Source organism: Eriocheir sinensis, unplaced genomic scaffold (assembly GCF_024679095.1).
Source record: "Eriocheir sinensis breed Jianghai 21 unplaced genomic scaffold, ASM2467909v1 Scaffold379, whole genome shotgun sequence".
Lineage (NCBI taxonomy): Eukaryota > Metazoa > Arthropoda > Malacostraca > Decapoda > Varunidae > Eriocheir > Eriocheir sinensis.
In genome coordinates this window covers 133279-152637 of record NW_026111697.1, presented here as the reverse complement: position 1 = coordinate 152637, position 19359 = coordinate 133279, and positions in this window count along the sequence as shown.

Here is a 19359-nt window from a genome sequence, read left to right as displayed (position 1 = left end):
AATCCTCCCATTCACATCCCAGCCCATCTCACTCAGTGCCACCTCATCATCTTCCTCCCTTCTCCTTGTTGTTTACCTGCAACAATAAACTATCAATCAATCAATCTTCGTCCTTTCTCTTCTCACACACCAGGGCCCAAGCCCTGCTGCACTACATGCTGCACAGTCTGTCCACACCTGCAACACATCTGGCACACTTTGCTGCGGACTCAGACCATCTATAGTTCCTTGCATTCACATCCACAGTACTGAACCGTAGCTTTACACACAAGAATAGGTCAGGAAATTCCGCTGAGTCTATCTTCAAAATTATTAATAGTTCCCAGTGGCGATTTTAGACTCTCAGGAGCCATAGGAGTACCTCTCCCCCGCCACACACAGTCTACTCCCTCTAGTATTTACCCGGGGTTAGTTCCTCTGCCTAACTCGCAAGAATAGGTCAGGAAATTCCGTTCAAAATTATTAATAGTTTCCAGTAGCAATTTTAGACTTTCAGGAGCCCTAGGAGGGAAATTTCTCCCCTGCCCCTTGGGGGCTCCCGTGGTCCCGTGGTCGAGTCTTTGCCTTGCGCTTCGGCGGGGTGTTGGAGCGTGGGTTCGAGACCTATCAGTTACCATGGGGTGGAGAGGTGAGCTCTTTCCGACTCCTCAGCCCCGTTGTTGGGTCTCCTCCTTGAAAGAATTGGGTATCTCTCTACCAGCCGTCTGGGGGGTTGGGCGGCATGCACCGCCTTCCGCAATTGGGGTAAATCCCCAACTAAATACCAAAAAAAAATAATATAATTTATATATACATATATATATATATATATATATATATATATATATATATATATATATATATATATATATATATATATATATATATATACTCCCTCTTGTATTTTTCCGGGGTTAGTTCCTATGCGTGATATAGTGACAGTGTGATGCGAAATTCTGCTGGTGATGAAAGTCGTCAAGCGGAGAGTTCGATATCAAATCCGTTTCTGGTTAATCTTTGGGACTTATCTATCACACTTTTTCCGTCTGGGTTACTGTAGTTTAGAGAGTTTTGTTTCCTGTTGTTATTTTTGTGTGTGATTTTACCCTTGACAACCTCCTGTGATGTAAGAAATAACTAAAGAATCAGACAAGCAATGGGTACTAATGCGTTGACTTGGACTAATCTATCACACGTTTCCCTTCGGGGTGCTGTAGTTTGTGTTTTTTTCCCCTGTTTGTTTGTGTGTGTTTTTGCCCTTGACAGCTTCCCCTGATGTAAGGAAGGAACTAAAGAATCGGATAGACAGAGGGGACTAATGCGTTGACTCGGACTTAGGCTATCTACCAGTTATCCGTTTGAGGAGCAGTAGCCTACTTTTGCGATCTTTTTTCCCCTTGATGATTTTTACGTGTGTTTGTGCCTTTGACTGCTTCCTCTGATGTAAGAAAGTAACTAAAGAATCAGATAGACAAAGGGGACTAGTGCATTGGCTTGTTTTTTTGGTATTTTTTTCCCTCCTCTGATTTTTACGTGTGTTTGTGCCTTTGACTGCTTCCTCTGGTGTAAGAAAGTAATTAAGAATCAGATAGACAAAGGGGACTAGTGCATTGGCTTGTATTGCTTGTAGATACAACCGGAGCTGATAGTTTAGGTCTTGCCATGTGACAGAGGAGCTTGGAAACATGGCACTGAATTCTCTCCCTTTGCAACTCCTTAAAGATGCATAGAAAGTAATCCTAGAGCAGTATCGTTGGGAGTTGAGGCTCTGATGATAAAGGGGACAGGATATCCTACCTTCCTGAAGGACTCTACGCTAGTACTTGCCTCCATCAAAACTTTTAAGGATTGCTTCTATTTTATTTGCAGCATAATTCTGAACAGCTGGTACACACATATTGCGAGCTGAACATACATAGAATTTCGAAAGTCAAAATTCATGTCTGCTGAAATGTTAAGTTTTCTGTAATATCTCTATTTACGTTTGTGCATTTTTTTTTTCTTTGCAGAAGGGTGCTCTGGCATCAAGCCCAAGAAGAAGGAGAATTGAATACTCTGCAGAGGATCAGCGTGCACGGCGCACGTGCAGGAAGTCCGTGCATGAAGGTGAGGCGGGTCAGGTCAAGAGTAGGTTAGGGCAGGGTCAGTCCTCGGTCAGGGCGGCGGTCGTGCAGGCGGTGGCGGTGGCTCAGGGTCACAGTTTCACCCCTCATTGTGAGGCTAAGGGAAGAGAGGGCGGGAATCACTCAAAAGTAGGTAACTAGTATGAACACACACACACACACACACACACACACACACACACACACACACACACACACGACTACTCACCCTTGGAACACAGCAGATGCAGTCATCAGTGCCGCAATTGCCTCCCATAAAATGACGATATCCCGCTGGACATTGATCTGTGGAAAGTATTCCAGTTTGTATACATATTGTATATCATTATTAATCTGGTGATGTTCAATTAAGTACAAGGGAATGGTAGTGGTAATTCGGATTTAGTAAGGTAAGCATGAGGTAAGCAAAGTTAATTCAAAGCACAGTGAAGAAGGATTCGATCGTCTGATGAGTTGACGACCAAGGCAAACTTAGGTTGGAGAGTTTGAATTCGCCAGGGCGCCTCTTTGCAATCAACCACCGACGAGGGCACGTCTTCAGACCTGCGCTCCTACTTTGCTATTATCTTGAGAAGCATATTGAACAGAAAGCCAAGAGCAAACAAAATTACCAGTCCCAGTCCTTAACCACACGGCAGCCCTTGGAACCCACGTCGTATCCCATCAGTCATCTTGCCTGGGACTTGAACGACTCATACCGCAACCCACATCTCCCTATGCTCGGAAATTCTGCAGAGCTAATTGCATGATTAGTGCTGTACAATTCTATGTCTTAGCCTGAGGTATAGGAACTAGGGAGTTCAACAGACATAACTCACCGTGAGGATTGCGTGACAGTTCAGGTAGCTGAGTTGGGTTGACGCATATCCCATTCTTACGGGCACACAAATTGTCTGGCTCTGGGTCTTTGCAACATGTGCAGGAACCACAGTCATCATATGTTATGTATTCACTTCCACCGCTGCACGCAGCAGCATCATTAACGCACTCCCCCGGGTTGGAGCCATCAAGACAGGGGCCGATTTGAGTGCACTGTTGAGGGGAGAAAGGTGGGGGGAAGGGGAGTTAAGCAAGTTGAGAACGGAAGGGAAGGTATTGAGCTAGGAATAGGCAAGGGCAATAATTGTCAGTCCATACAAAGCAACTCTTGAAAGCCATCCACAGGTTATCATACTCGTAAGTCTTTTATCCACATGTTTCTCTAAGCTCTGAGAAGCTCTGTCGTATTCACACCACCAAGACTTTATTAAATCATTCTCCTGTTTGTTTATGACCCAGTCTTTGCTGATCTCATTCTCAACCAACAAAATAGCACAAAAAAGTTATATAATACTTCCGAGTTGGATTATTCTAGGCTTATAATTATATTTATCAATTGTTGAATATATAGGTGAGAGAAAAAACGACATTGCCTTGTATATCACCAGGGAAAGTATGCCATGAAACAACTTTGGGTGTATCTTTTAGTATAAAAGTATCCTTGACATCCCGCCTTGCATTTGGAAAAAGTAATGGTTGATAACAGTAGATGTAGAAAGTGTCCCGCTTCAAATACCGTTAAAACTGAACTCTGAACTGAAGAAAGCTTAGTAATGTAATATAAGCAAAGTTAAAGTGCGTGACTCCTACGGGCGCCTGCGTGCTGGCGTTATACTTACTGATCTAAGTTCGGATTGACAGACGTCCAGAGCCAGCAGTGTCAGCAGTCCTACTATAAGCGCAGTCCTCATCGTGGCTTATGGTTGTGGAGAGAAACAGAAACAGTGGTTGACAATGTGGTATTCGTAGTGCAGCTACATAAAAAAAGTTAGGACATGCAGTAATGGATACAAGGCAGATAAAAGGTTCAATGAACAGGTGAAAAGAATAGCTTGGCACGAAAAGTTGTATTAATTAGGTGAACAGGAGTAGCGAAACGAATTTAGTGGTCATGTGGTCAGAGCAACTGAAGGAACTTAAGCCTAGAGGGGAGGATAGCAGTTTTTTGGAATGCCCTTTTCTTTTTTACGTTAAACCACAGCACCAGCACAGACGCTCCTGATGGGGCGTGTTGAACGGGCAAGACTGTGATAAGTCCTCAGGCTCAGCGCTTACCTTGCTGATCAGACCTTTTGCTTTCCAACTTTTTTGTGTGTGTGAGTAGGTTCTTGCGGCCTCACCTGGTGTCGGTGATATCTGCGGTGACAGGCAAACAGGCAGACAGAGCTGGTGGTCGTACTGCAGTGGGCGGGCGTGGTCGTGGCGGAGTCGCAGGCCGCAGCAGCAGTGTGGCTGTCCTGGCGGAGTCGCTCTTTAAATACCTGCACGTGGGGCGGAGCGCGGCGCGGCGCGGCCACCTGCAGGCTGCCTCACAAGTGTGTGGGCTTTTTTTTCTATATTTAAGTAGGTATTTATTTATGTTATTTCCATTTTATTTATATTCATTTTCATTGTTATTATTTTTGATTATTTTTATTATATGTACTTTTTTTTGTGTTGAGTCAAAACAAATTTGGCAACTTACACTACAGCTGCGCGTGGCCTCGGTGTTCATCTCCGTCACATTGGCCAATGAGCATGGCGAGTAGTAACCCATTACCCCAGAACAGGGCCATTGTGACATCCGGGTTCCAACAGTTTAGCTCCCCAGGTTTCCTCAGGTATATCCATTTATCGACCAGGACGAGAGGGCAGCCACTAAGTGAAATCAGACAAAAATTATTGTAAATTGGAGGATTGGCTTATTCGTTGTCAAAGACTCGCTCATCACGAGTGCATGACGTTGTCGCTATTTGTGCGAAGGACAATGATCCGTGTCTTCCAGTCGCTCGTGCCCGCTGTCTTACTCCATGGCTACAAGACATCGAATGTTTGATGCCTTCAGGCACCGAAGTCACGATATTTGCCGTAAGGATACCACTGTGGCTATGACTGAAACAATTTACGTTTTCATGAACGTGAAAAGTGTTTCAGGAGATCATCTGAAGTTAACATTGCGTTGACAAAGAGAGTCCCTGCTAAAATCCTATCCATGTCCATTACTATTATACCTTCTGTCAAGGTAAAGAGAATGAAAGGTAGGTTCACTAGGGGGGGGGGGGGATGAGGTACCTAAATTTGGTTTACGCCCAAGGATTATATACTATAAGGATACTATAAGGGTGTTACAGTGGCTCAACCTATATAATAAGGATAGCTTACTAAGCATGTGTTTTACCCACAATGCACCGCGTATACAATCTGGTTCACTCTCTCCACATAAAATGTATTAGAAAACCATTACTTATTAATCTTGTCACTCATTCATAGTCAGATTTTGTGTTTTTTTGATTGCTAAGGATATGTAATTAAATTAGGCAGCTGTTGAGTTGCAAATATTATACAGTAATATAATTATTTGATAAATATGTTGGAAAAGGTATACTGAGAAATATTGCTGTCTACCATATATCAATGTTAACGTTTTCTCAATTTTCATTAACATTAATTTTCTGTCTGTCATCAAAATAGCTAACATAGATATATATCAATTGAAGTATTACTGTTGGATCAGAAAAAATTATATCCAATGGTTGAAATAAATAATGTATAAAGGGCTCAATGTATAGGTATGTAGGAATACATAAAGACCATACCAACTTCTATATTATCTATAACGATATTGATGACAGGATTAGTTACTCCTTTAAAGTTGTAGAAAACGAACGTTAATGAAATTTGAGAAAACGTAAGCATCTTCTTCTTTCTTTAGGGATTTACCCGCTAAATAGAGGGGAACGGGCCTTTGTCTTACGACGGCCCGTCGCAGGTGGGAACCCGCCGCTGGCGTACGCATCGATATATGGCAGACAGCCGAATCAGGATTCAGGACGTTTCATAGGTAGGGGAGGTAGCGTTATAACTGTATTTCGTAAATAATCGCTATAACCAAAAAACTAACTTAAATTATGAGTAGTTTTTTTTCCTTGAACACAACATTGAATAAACAACAGAACAATAATATGAAAATACGTATAACCACCGGTGCCAGATTATCGTACTCAGAGCATAGTATTTACAGGTTTATGACGCCTAACTATTACCAAGAAACATCAGAATTTAACTATTTTAACGATAACTATAAATTAATTTCGTTATTGGAGCCCAGAAGACAGTTTTGGGGCAGGAAGTCGGAAATATTATCGGCTGAGTACGACAATCTGGCACCGTTGAGGCTGTAGCCCGCAGGCCCCAGGCAGCAGGCCCGCCATTTGGGGGGTATCAGATACCTGAAATAGCACATTTTTACTGCGCAAAGCAGGTGATGTCACGTATTGTGACTTCGTGAGGTTTCATATATATCTATTTGTGTATATATCATCGTGGCAAAACTTAAATTACTAGTTTCTTTTTTACCAGTGACACGAATTTGTAACTGTTTATCACAATAGAATTTCACTCTAATAAGTGAATCAGACCCCACAGAAATATTACCAGTGTGTGTATGAATGAATACAAAGATCAATACATACTTTGATTTAACTCTAGGATGTCTCATGGACCATTAATAAGTAAAAACAAAATATCCGGATAGGCTACTCGTTAGCCCGTTACCTTCAATGGGCCCCCAAAAACAGTCCCTCCGCCAAGTTTATACCCCACATTTGGTGATGTTAGGTGCACCTGTTAAGGCGGACACACACTATGCGATGCGGCCTGTCCGGCGGCCGAAAAATGGGCGGAGCTAGAGGCCTTAAGGCAGTGTGTACGGGTGTAATTTGTGCGGCGCGGCCTCACGAAGCGGCCCAATGGCCTTCTGTTTATGTTTGAAATTCCGTCCGACGCGGCCCGCGGCCTTACAGTGTGTATGACCTTGCGGTGCGGCCTTGAGGCGGGAATTATCTCAGAGCGACGCTGACAGCCGTGGTGTACACATTATTTACGCTCCACAATGTCTTATGTCTGGATAAATAAAGACTTTTGGATCTGTTTTATTGATCTGTAGAAGGGCCATCCATGTTTGTGGACATAAAACATAAATTGTGTTTTTGTAGCTGCGGCGGTGGGGCTCAGAGTGACGGCCGCCGCCCGGTATTCCGTGAGGCCGCCTCATAGTGTGTATGCTTCATCCGGCCGACGAGGCTCCGGCCACTTTCGGCCGCCGGACAGGCCGCATTGCATAGCGTGTGTCCGCCTTTATGTACTGCTACTCTGTGTGTGTGTTGATAGGGCCACCTAACATCACCATAGCCGATCCAGGATTCAGGACGTTTCCTAAGTATAAAAAGGTGATTTTATTCTTGCATTTCGTAAAGAATCCTTATAACCAAAAACTAACTAAAATTATGAGTATTCTTTTTTTTTTTTAAATAACATTCAATAAAAACAGAATAGTCATATGAAAATAGGTATAGCTACTGTTACCAGATTGTCGTATTCAGGGCACATTATTTACCTGTTTCTGACGCCTAACTGTTGCCAAGAAACATCAGGATTTTGCACTTTTAACGATATCTATAAATTAGTTTCCTTATTGGAGCCCAGAAAACAGTTTGGGGGCAGGAAGTCGGGAAATATAAGCGGCGAAGTACAACAATCTGGCAATAACCTGTGGCCGAGGCAGCAGCAGCCTGCCATATTGCGGGTATCAGGTACCTAAAATAGTATACTTTTACTCCACAAAGCAAGTAATGTCACTTATTGTGACTTCGTGAGATTTCATATTTATCTATTTGTGTGTATTTCAGGGTGGCAAAACTTAAATTACTAGTTTCATTTTTACTAGTGACACGAATTTGTGGCTGTTTATCAAACTAGAATTTCACTCCAATAAGTGAATCAGACTCCACATAAATATTACAAGTGTGTGTATGAATGAATACAAAGATAAGCACATACTTTGATTTAACCTTAGGGTGCCTCGTGGATCATTAATAAATAAAAAATCTCCGGCTTAGCTACTCTTTAGCCCATTGCCTTTAATGGCGCTCAAAAAACAGTCCCTCTGCCAAGTTTGTACCCCACATTTGGTGATATTAGGTGCACCTATTCTCTGAAGAAATTGCTAATCATTACAGAATATAGTACTCCTGTATCAGCTGAGTTCCCTACCACCTTCCAAGCACCTTTATCTCATATGTCCTTTATATTCTCTCTCTCTCTCTCTCTCTCTCTCTCTCTCTCTCTCTCTCTCTCTCTCTCTCTCTCTCTCTCTCTCTCTCTCATTCACTCCTGACCTCTCCTGAGAGACGGACGAGACCTTCCCGCTACGGCCACCACCTCCTAACTTACCCGCGCTACACGCCCTGTCAACCCTGTGTTTTCGTTGTGCTCTTTGGGTTTGCGTTTGCTTTCACGTGTGTTTGTGTGTTCTTGATTGTGAACTTTGTGTGTTGCCTGTGATTTCCCGCCTGTGATTTGCCTCTGTTTCTCTCGTCTCGTCGGCTTGGGCGGACGTGCTTTGCTGTGTCGTGCTTCTGGGTGCTTTGTTGTGCCTGTGAGTGTTTTTGCTTGTGATTTTTTTATTTTTTTTAACAACAAAGGAGGCAGCTCAAGGGCACACACACAAAAAAAAAACAATAATAAAAAAAAAGCCCGCTACTCGCTGCTCCTAAAAAAAGAAACAAAAGAGGTGGCCGAAAGGAAGATCAAATACGGGAGGAGAGGTGTCCTGATACCCTCCTCTTGAAAGAGTTCAAGTCGTAGGCAGGAGGAAATACAGATGAAGGAAGATTGTTCCAGAGTTTACCAGCGTGAGGGATGAAAGAGTGAAGATGCTGGTTAACTCTTGCATAAGGGGTTTGGACAGTATAGGGATGAGCATGAGTAGAAAGTCGAGTGCAGCGGGGCCGCGGGAGGGGGGGAGGCATGCAGTTAGCAAGTTCAGAAGAGAAGTCAGCGTGGGAATATCGATAGAAGATAGAAAGAGAGGCAACATTGCGGCGGAATTTAAGAGGTAGAAGACTATCAGTATGAGGAGGAGAGCTGATGAGACGAAGAGCCTTAGCCTCCACTCTGTCCAGAAGAGCTGTGTGAGTGGAGCCCCCCCCACACATGAGATGCATACTCCATACGAGGGTGGACAAGGCCCCTGTATATGGACAGCAACTGTGCAGGGGAGAAGAACTGGCGGAGACGGTACAGAACGCCCAGCCTCGAGGAAGCTGATTTAGTAAGAGATGAGATATGAAGTTTCCAGTTGAGATTTTGAGTTAAGGAAAGACCGAGGATGTTTAGTGTTGAGGAAGGTGATAGCTGGGTGTTGTCAAAGAATAGGGGATAGTTGTTTGGAAGATTGTGTCGAGTGGATAGGTGGAGAAACTGTGTTTTTGAGGCGTTGAAGGACACCAGGTTCTTCTTGCCCCAATCGGAAATAATAGTAGGGTCTGAGGCTAAGCGTTCTGCAGCCTCCAGCCTTGAGTCGTTAAGTTCCTGAAGGGTGGGTCTTCTATTAAAATAAGTTGAGTAATGCAGAGTGAAATCATCGGCGTAGGAATAGATAGGACAGTTCGTTTTGGAAAGAAGATCATCAATGAACAACAGAAAAAGAGTGGGAGATAGGACAGAATCCTGTGGGACACCACTGTTAATAGATTTAGGGGAAGAACAGTGACCATCTACCACGGCAGAAATAGAACGGTCAGAAAGGAAACTGGAGGTAAAGGTACAGAGAGAAGGATGTAAACTGTAGGAGGGTAGTTTAGAAAGCAAAGATTTGAGCCAGACCCTTTCAAAGGTTTTTGATATGTCTAGCGTAACAGCAAAGGTTTCACCGAAACTGGTAAGAGAGATGACCAAGAATCAGTTAGGAAAGCAAGATCACCAATAGAACGCCCCTTGCGGAACCCATACTGGCGATCAGAAAGAAGGTCAGAAGTGGAAAGGTGCTTTTGAATCTTCCGGTTAAGGATTGATTCAAAAGCTTTAGATAGACAAGAAAGTAAAGCAATAAGACGGTAGTTTGAAGGATTGGAGCGGTCACCCTTCTTAGGTACAGGCTGTATGAAGGCATACTTCCAGCAAGAAGGAAAGGTAGATGTTGACAGGCAGAGGCGAAAGAGTTTGACCAGGCAGGGTGACAGCACGGAGGCACAGTTTTTAAGGACAATATGAGGCACTCCATCGGGTCCATAAAACTTTTAAGGATTGAGGCCAGAGAGGGCATAGAAAATATCATTTTGAAAAATCTTTATAACAGGCATAAAAGAGTCAGAGGGGGGGGGGAGGAGGAGGAATATACCCAGAATCGTCCAGAGTGGAGTTTTTAAAAAAAGTTTGAGAGAAGAGTTCAGCCTTGGAGATAGATGAGACGGCAATGTTGCCGTCAGGACTAAGGAGTGAAGGGAAAGATGAAGAAGTGAAGTTGGAGGAGATGTTTTTTGGCTAGATGCCAGAAGTCACAGGAAGAATTAGATTAAAGCAAGGTTTTGGCATTTTCTATCAATGAAGGAGTTTTTGGTAAGTCGGAGAATAGATTTGGCACGATTACGGGCAGAAAAGTAAAGTTCATAATAAGCATTAGTTTGAAGGCTCTGGTACCTTTTGTGAGCTGTCCCTCTATCATTGACAGCGCGAGAACAAGCGTGATTAAACCAAGGCTTTTTAGCGTGAGGAGTAGGGAAAGAACGTGGAATGTATGCCTCCATTCCAGAGACAATCACCTCTGTGATGCGCTGAGCACACACAGACGGGTCTCTATCCTGGAAGCAATAATCATTCCACAGGAAATCGGAAAAGTACATCCTCAGATCGTCCCACCGAGCTGAAGCAAAATGCCAGAAGCATCGCCTCTTCGGTGGGTCCAGAGAGTGTACAGGAGTGATAGGACAGGATGCAGAAATAAGATTGTGATCGGAGGAGCCCAACGGAGAGAACAGTTTGACAGAGTAAGCAGAAGGGTTTGAAGTAAGGAAGAGGTCTAGAATGTTGGGCCGGTCTCCAAGACGGTCGGGAATACGTGTAGGGTGCTGGACCAACTGCTCTAGATCGTTGAGGATAGCAAAGTTGTAGGCTTGTTCACCAGGCTGGTCAGTGAAAGAGGATGAAAGCCAAAGCTGGTGGTGAACATTGAAATCTCCCAAGATGGATATTTCAGCGAAGGGAGAGTGGGTCCAGATGTGTTCCACTTTAAAGTTCAAATAGTCAAAGAATTTTACATAGTTAGTAGAGTTAGGTGAGAGATAAACATCACAGATGTATTTAGTAATAGAATGACAATGAATTCTTAGCCAGATGGTGGAAAATTCTGAAGAATCAAGGTTGCGGGCACGAGAGCAAGTGATGTCGTTGCGCACGTAGGCGCAACATCTAGCTTTGGATTGAAATTTAGGATAGAGATAGTAGGAGGGAACAGAGTAGAGATTGCTGTCAGTAAGCTCAGAAACCTGTGTTTCGGTGAGGAAGAGAAGGTGAGGTTTAGAGGAAGAGAGATGGTGTTCCACAGAATGAAAATTAAAACGAAGACCGCGAATGTTGCAGAAATTGAGAAGAAAGAGGTTCGAGGAGTTATCAAGACACCTCTCGGGTCGGCAGCCAGAAGGGAAGTCCTCCCTGGGGGAATTTGTGGTCCCCCCCCCCCAGGCGGGGACTCCGAGGCATGATGTAGTTGTGCCATTTAGAAATTTGAATTTTGGGAAAAGGTGTATATGTTGTGTGAATGTAGTGTGGTGTGGATAGAGAGAGGATCTGTCTTTAGAGAGCATGCTGAACTACTCCCCGGTGTTGGTGAGACAACAGGAAACGGTTAGTGAGGACATGGGAAGGGTCTTTGGAGGGCTTCAGCTCCCTTCTCACCTCCCATATATACCTCACCGGGAGTGGCTTGCGCCCGTTCGGTAGGTGTCTTCCTACCTACTCCAGACAAGACGAAATCAAATAATGTTCTCATTTCAGGTGTTCTCCCCAGAATGTCGGCTGCTTCGTCCTTTTACAGTAAGGCCTTTAGTCTAAATAACAGACTTCAAACTCTTTGCAGGGAAAGGGACGCCGGCTACGTAAACTTTTGGGATCATTTTTTATGGCATTAGGAGTTTATTTCAGAAAGATGGACTCCATTTGTCTGCAGTCGGATCGGCAAGAGTTGGGAGGCTGCTTCACGGCGCTGTTCGAGACTTTAGAGCAAAAAACGAGTCGCACGTTCACACCCCGTATATATAGATGGTTGCCATGCGGCCATTACTTCACTAAATCGTAAAACAACTAACAACTCCGTTTCTCGAGTCATAACAAAAGACAATTTAAGGGTTCTTAGCTTTAACTCTCGAAGCTTAAGAAATAAGATCGATAAATTGCAGTGCCTAATTTAAACAGAAGACTTTCATGTAATTGCCGTAACTGAAACATTTATTGACACCGCTAATAATGACTTAATATCTGGATATAATATAGATAACTTTATATTTTTCAATAAAGACCGAGTTAATCGTAGTGGTGGGGGAGTGGCTCTTTACGTCAAAAATGGCTTACAGCCCACTGATAAAACACCAAAGGACAGTACTGTAGAACACGTGAGCGTGAGTACAAATACCGATCAATTAAAAATCAACATACCCGTCACTTATAGCCCTCCAGGCCAGTCACGCGAGGATGATGAAATAATGTATAACGTTTTGCAAAGAACTCTCCGAAACAGTGACGCATTGATTTTGGGCGATTTTAATCTACCGCATATAGCCTGGCAGACATTCACGGGATCCGAGGGGAATCGCACAGGATGTTAGACTTCGTTGAAGATAACTGCCTCAGCCAAATGGTTAGTGAACCAACGCGCGATAATAATACTCTTGATCTTGTAATAGTAACCCAAGAGAACGTTGGCGAACACCTCGGATCATGCGATCATAGACTGGTGCATCTCGACATAAGAGCTCAAACAAGGATTGCAGAGAATAAGGTATTGGTTCCCAATTTTAAAAGAGCGGATTTTGAAAGAATAAGACAGTAATTAACGAACTTTCAATTAGTATCCAACATCGACGTTGAAGAATCTTGGCAAGACTTTAAAGCTCGATTACTAACTGAACAAAATAAAACCGTGCAATCTTGTGAAAAGCGCCGAAAAGTTAAAAATCCTTCATGGCTTAATAATGAAATCAAACTTGCTCTCCAAAAGAGGAACTTGTTATATAGGCAAAAAAAAGTCGATAACTCTACCGAAAATAGTACACGGTACTACGAAGCAAGACGACAAGTCAAAAGTTTAATCAAACAGGTGAAACGGAGGTACGAAGTAAACATTGCGGTAAATTGCAAGTCGGATCCTAATTTTTTTTTTAGATATATAAACAACAAAAAAGAGATTCGAAGTGAGATTGGCCCATTAACAGATAATTCGGGCAATATCGTGACAGACAGCCAACGCATAGCGAACACGTTAAATTTTTATTTCGCCCCGGTTTTTAATAGTAATTCTACCGATACTGCTGCTGTTCCTAACACTATTGAAAATCCCAGCCATACCCTCCCTGACTTTGAAATCAGTACAGATGAGGTTCTCAAAGCGTTGCAGTCACTTGAAACTAACAAAAGTCCAGGACCTGATAAAATATATCCAAAATTACTTAAAGAAATATCAAGAGAGATACTCAGACCTTTAACAATGCTCTTTAATATGTCTTTGCACCATGGTATCGTTCCTAGTGATTGGAAAATGGCTAACGTAACACCCATTTTCAAAAAAGGCGACCGAAAATTACCGGATAATTACAGGCCAATCAGCTTAACTTCAATTATTGGTAAATTATTTGAGACAATCATTCGAGATAAAGTAGTTAACTACCTATAGTGTAATTCGCTAATCCTGGACTCGCAACATGGTTTCCGTAACAACAGATCTTGTTTGTCGAATCTATTAACGTTCTATAACGAGTTTTTGGCAGTCTATGATGTTTCTAAATCACTTGATATTATTTATTTGGACTTCCAGAAGGCGTTTGATAGAGTCCCACACCACAAGTTGCATCATAAAATCAAGGAAAGAGGTATCAGGGGTAAGCTTCACGAATGGATCAAGCACTGGCTAAGCAATAGAAAGCAAAGAGTTGTAATAAATGGAGTGACCTCTGAGTGGATTCCAGTCACTAGTGGTGTCCCCCAAGGCTCTGTCCTGGGACCCGTTCTCTTCGTCATTTACATCAACGACATTGACCTTGGTCTCAATAATTTCATTAGTAAATTTGCGACGACACGAAAATCGGTAATGCGGTACTTACGGAATGTGGCAGGCGGAGCCTATATGAAGATTTACGTAAAATATAAGATGCTCAGTAAAATGGGAAATGCCTTTTAATATAAACAAGTCCCAGATTCTGCAGGTTGGATCTAGAAATATAAAGAAGGACTATGAAATGTGCGGCGTTAAAGTTAAAGGCGTTCACTCGGTCAAAGATCTTGGCGTCACAGTCGCGCCTAACCTCAAGTTTTCCCAGCAGTTCAACGAGTCCGTTAAAAAAGCAAACAGGATGATGGGTTTGATTAAGAGAAATTTTTCGTTCACGAATAAAGATGTTATACTACCTTTGTATAATTGTCTCGTCAAACCTCATTTGGAATATGCCGTGCAGTTTTGGTCTCCCCACCATGCGAAAAACATTGCTAAATTAGAAGGTGTTCAGCGTAGAGGAATCAAGATGATGCCTTCATTACGAAACAAACCCTACGAAGAAAGGAAAGAGGAAAGAAAACCTGTTTTCTTTTGAAAACGCCGCCTCAGAGGAAAACTGATCGAGTGTTTTAAAATGCTCAACAGTTTTACCAACGTAGATCCGACCAAGCTGTTTGTGATGGATGATTCGACGCGAACGCGAAATAATGGCGCTAAACTCAAATGTAGACAAGTTCATTCAGAGTGCACAAAATTCTTCTTCACTAATGCTGTCGTTCGAGATTGAAACAGATTACCACCATCAGTGGTGCAGTGTAACTCGATTGCATCGTTTAAGAATAATCTTGACCGCTATCTCCTCCATCTTAATGTTCACTAGGTCAGTTTCAGCACCATGGTGGCCGCATAACAACTGCCACTTAGGTTTTGGACATACCACCTAGTTTGGGCCTTAGGGCCTGTGTGGTCTGGTTATCTATGTAATTTTTTTTTTCTCTCTCTCTCTCTCTCTCTCTCTCTCTCTCTCTCTCTCTCTCTCTCTCTCTCTCTCTCTCTCTCTCTCTCTCTCTCTCTCTCTGCGCATGTCGTTTGCTTATCTAATTTGTATGTTTCTTTTGTGTGTGTGTGTTTGTGTGTGTTATTATTATTATTATTATTATTATTATTATTATTATTATTATTATTATTATTATTATTATTATTATTATTACTATTATTATTATTATTATTATTATTATTATTATTATTATTATTATTATTATTATTATTATTATTATTAATACTATTATTATTATTATTATTATTATTATTATTATTATTATTATTATTATTATTATTATTATTATTATTATTATTATTATTATTATTATTATTATTATTATTATTATTATTATTATTATTATTATTATTATTATTATATTTATTATTATTATTATTATTATTATTATTATTATTATTATTATTATTATTATTATTATTTCTATCATCATCATTATCACCACCACCACCATAACTCCCTCCCACCCCCCATCGCAACCACCACCACCAGCCTCCCCATACCGCCATTAAAACAACTAAATAAATAAATATGTAACTGAGAACGAATCATCTACTTCAAATAACTCACTCACCTGGTCTCTCTCTTTCCTCCAGGTGTGGCGCTCATCCTTCGATCTCCAGGTAAGTCTCGATCTGGTGTTATAATGGGGTATTATTATTATTATTTTTTTTGGCCATCAGCCCTGGCTGGGCTATTAGGCCTATATTATTTGCTTTTTTGTATGTTCAGCTCATTTTGTTGTTTAGTTGTTTATTTTATAATCATCATTCACACAGTAATTTTTATTATCACCAAGCACACAGTCATGTTTATAAGCATCATTTACAGTCATTTTTTATAATCATCATTCACACAGTCATTTTTATAATCATCATTCACACAGTCATTTTATAATCATTCACACAATCATTTTATAAAAATCATCATTCACAGTCATTTTATAAGCATCATTCCATTCACACAGTCATTTTATAATCATCATTCACACAGTCATTTTATAATCATCATTCACACAGTCATTTTATAATCATCATTCACACAGTCATTTTATAATCATCATTCACACAGTCATTTTATTTTATAATCATCATTCACACAGTCATTTTATTTTAATCATCATTCACGCCTCATTTTATAATCACCATTCACACAGTCATTTTATAATCATCATTCACTGATATTTTTATAATCATCATTCACAATCATTTTATAATCACCATTCCACACAGTCATTTTTATAATCATCATTCACACACAGTCATTTTATAATCATCATTCACACAGTCATTTTTATAATCACCATTCACAGTCATTTTTATAATCACCATTCACGCAGTCATTTTTATAATCATCATTCACACAATCATTTTATAATCACCATTCACAGTCATTTTATAATCACATCATTCACGCAGTCATTTTTATAATCACCATTCTTGCAGTCATTTTATAATCATCATTCACACAATCATTTTATAATCACCATTCACGCAGTCATTTTTATAATCATCATTCCACAGTCATTTTATTATCATCATTCACACAGTCATTTTATAATCATCATTCACAGTCATTTTATAATCATCATTCACAGTCATTTTATTATCATCATTCACTGAGTCATTTATATAATCATCATTCCACAGTCATTTTATAATCATCATTCTCACAGTCATTTTTATTATCATCATTCCACAGTCATTTATATAATCATCATTCACACAGTCATTTTATAATCATCATTCACGCAGTCATTTTATAATCATCATTCACACAGTCATTTTTATAATCATCATTCACACAGTCATTTTATAATCATCATTCGTCATTTTATTATCACCATTCACTATCTATTTTATAATCAACATTCACATGGTCATTTTATAATCATCATTCACACAGTCATTTTTATAATCATCATTCACACAATCATTTTATAATCATCATTTACACAGTCATTTTATTATCATCATTCACACAGTCATTTTATAATCATCATTCACACAGTCATTTTATAATCATCATTCACGCAGTCATTTTATAATCATCATTTTTATAATCATCATTCACACAGTCATTTTATAAGCATCATTCACACAGTCATTTTATAATCATCATTCACGCAGTCATTTTTATAATCATCATTGATCATTTTATAATCATCATTCACGCAGTCATTTTATAATCATCATTCACACAGTCATTTTATAATCACCATTCACGCAGTCATTTTATAATCATCATTCACACAGTCATTTTTTATAATCACCATTCCTCACATCATTTTATAATCATCATTCACACAGTCATTTTATAAGCATCATTCACACAGTCATTTTATAATCATCATTCACCATCATTTTTATAATAATCACCATTCACACAGTCATTTTATAATCACCATTCACGCAGTCATTTTATAATCATCATTCACAGTCATTTTATTATCACCATTCACATCATTTTTATAATCATCATTCTCACAGTCATTTTTATTATCACCATTCACAGTCATTTATATAATCATCATTCACACATCATTTATATAATCATCATTCACGCAGTCATTTTATAATCATCATTCACAGTCATTTTATAATCATCATTCACGCAGTCATTTTATAATCATCATTCACAGTCATATATATATATATATATATATATATATATATATATATATATATATATATATATATATATATATATATATATATATATATATATATATATATATATATATATATATATATATATATATATATATATATATATATATATATATATATATATATATATATATATATATATATATATATATATATATATATATATATATATATATATATATATATATATATATATATATATATATATATATATATATATATATATATATATATATATATATATATATATATATATATATATATATATATATATATATATATATATATATATTTATATATATATATATATATATATATATATATATATATAGACTATTTTGTTTTATATCTACATTGTTTTTCTATATTATTTTCTTGGTAGACTATTTTGTTTTATATCTACATTGTTTTTCTATATTATTTTCTTGGTAGACTAATTTGTTTTATATCTACATTGTTTTTCTATATTATTTTCTTGGTAGAGTAATTTGTTTTATATTTACATTGTTTTTCTATATTATTTTCTTGGTAGACTATTTTGTTTTATATCTACATTGTTTTTCTATATTATCTTCTTGGTAGACTATTTTGTTTTATATCTACATTGTTTTTCTATATTATCTTCTTGGTAGACTATTTTCAGAGTGACCTTTTCTTCGCGCTTCGTTTCGTTTAAAAAAATTCTCTCCCTGTTTTGCCTTCGCTATACAAGGAGCGAATGCGCGTACAACGATATTGATAATCTTCCCATTTACTCGAGGAAGGTTTCAATTCTATCTATGGAATTTAATTATTTAAATGACACTAATCTTTTGTATGGTGGAGTAGACTTTTTCCACATTTATTTATTTTTTCTGGGTAACCAATTTTCAGGGGAATTTTGAATATATGTAGTTCAAATGTATATGTATGTATATGTATGTATATGTATGGAAGGTTTAGAGTTTATACGCCTAAGGCGTTAAATATTTTCACGACACTCTTATCTCTTTTATGGTGGAGTTGCCTTTTTGGCCACATCTATTTTTCCAGGTGAGTCATTTTCAGGGGAATTTCGAGTATATGTACCTGTGTATATATATAGTTAAATATTTTCATGGCATCTCTTTCATGGACGTTTCATCTTTTTCCTACATTTTATTTGAAATGAATATAAAGTGTTCTTCGTTCTAGGTTAATAGCTCACTTATTCCCCTCCATTACATTTTATTATCTTTTTATGATGGACTCAACATTTCAACTATGTTTTTCTCCCTGTCCTTGCATATTAATAAGTTATTTTGGGGGTGGAATTTGAAACTTTTTGACTTCAGGATCGAGCATTGGATTTTCTCTCTCATCTGGGGAATAACTAGATTTTTGACATGCCTCTTTTTCCTTGTAGTGTGTATATATATATATATATATATATATATATATATATATATATATATATATATATATATATATATATATATATATATATATATATAT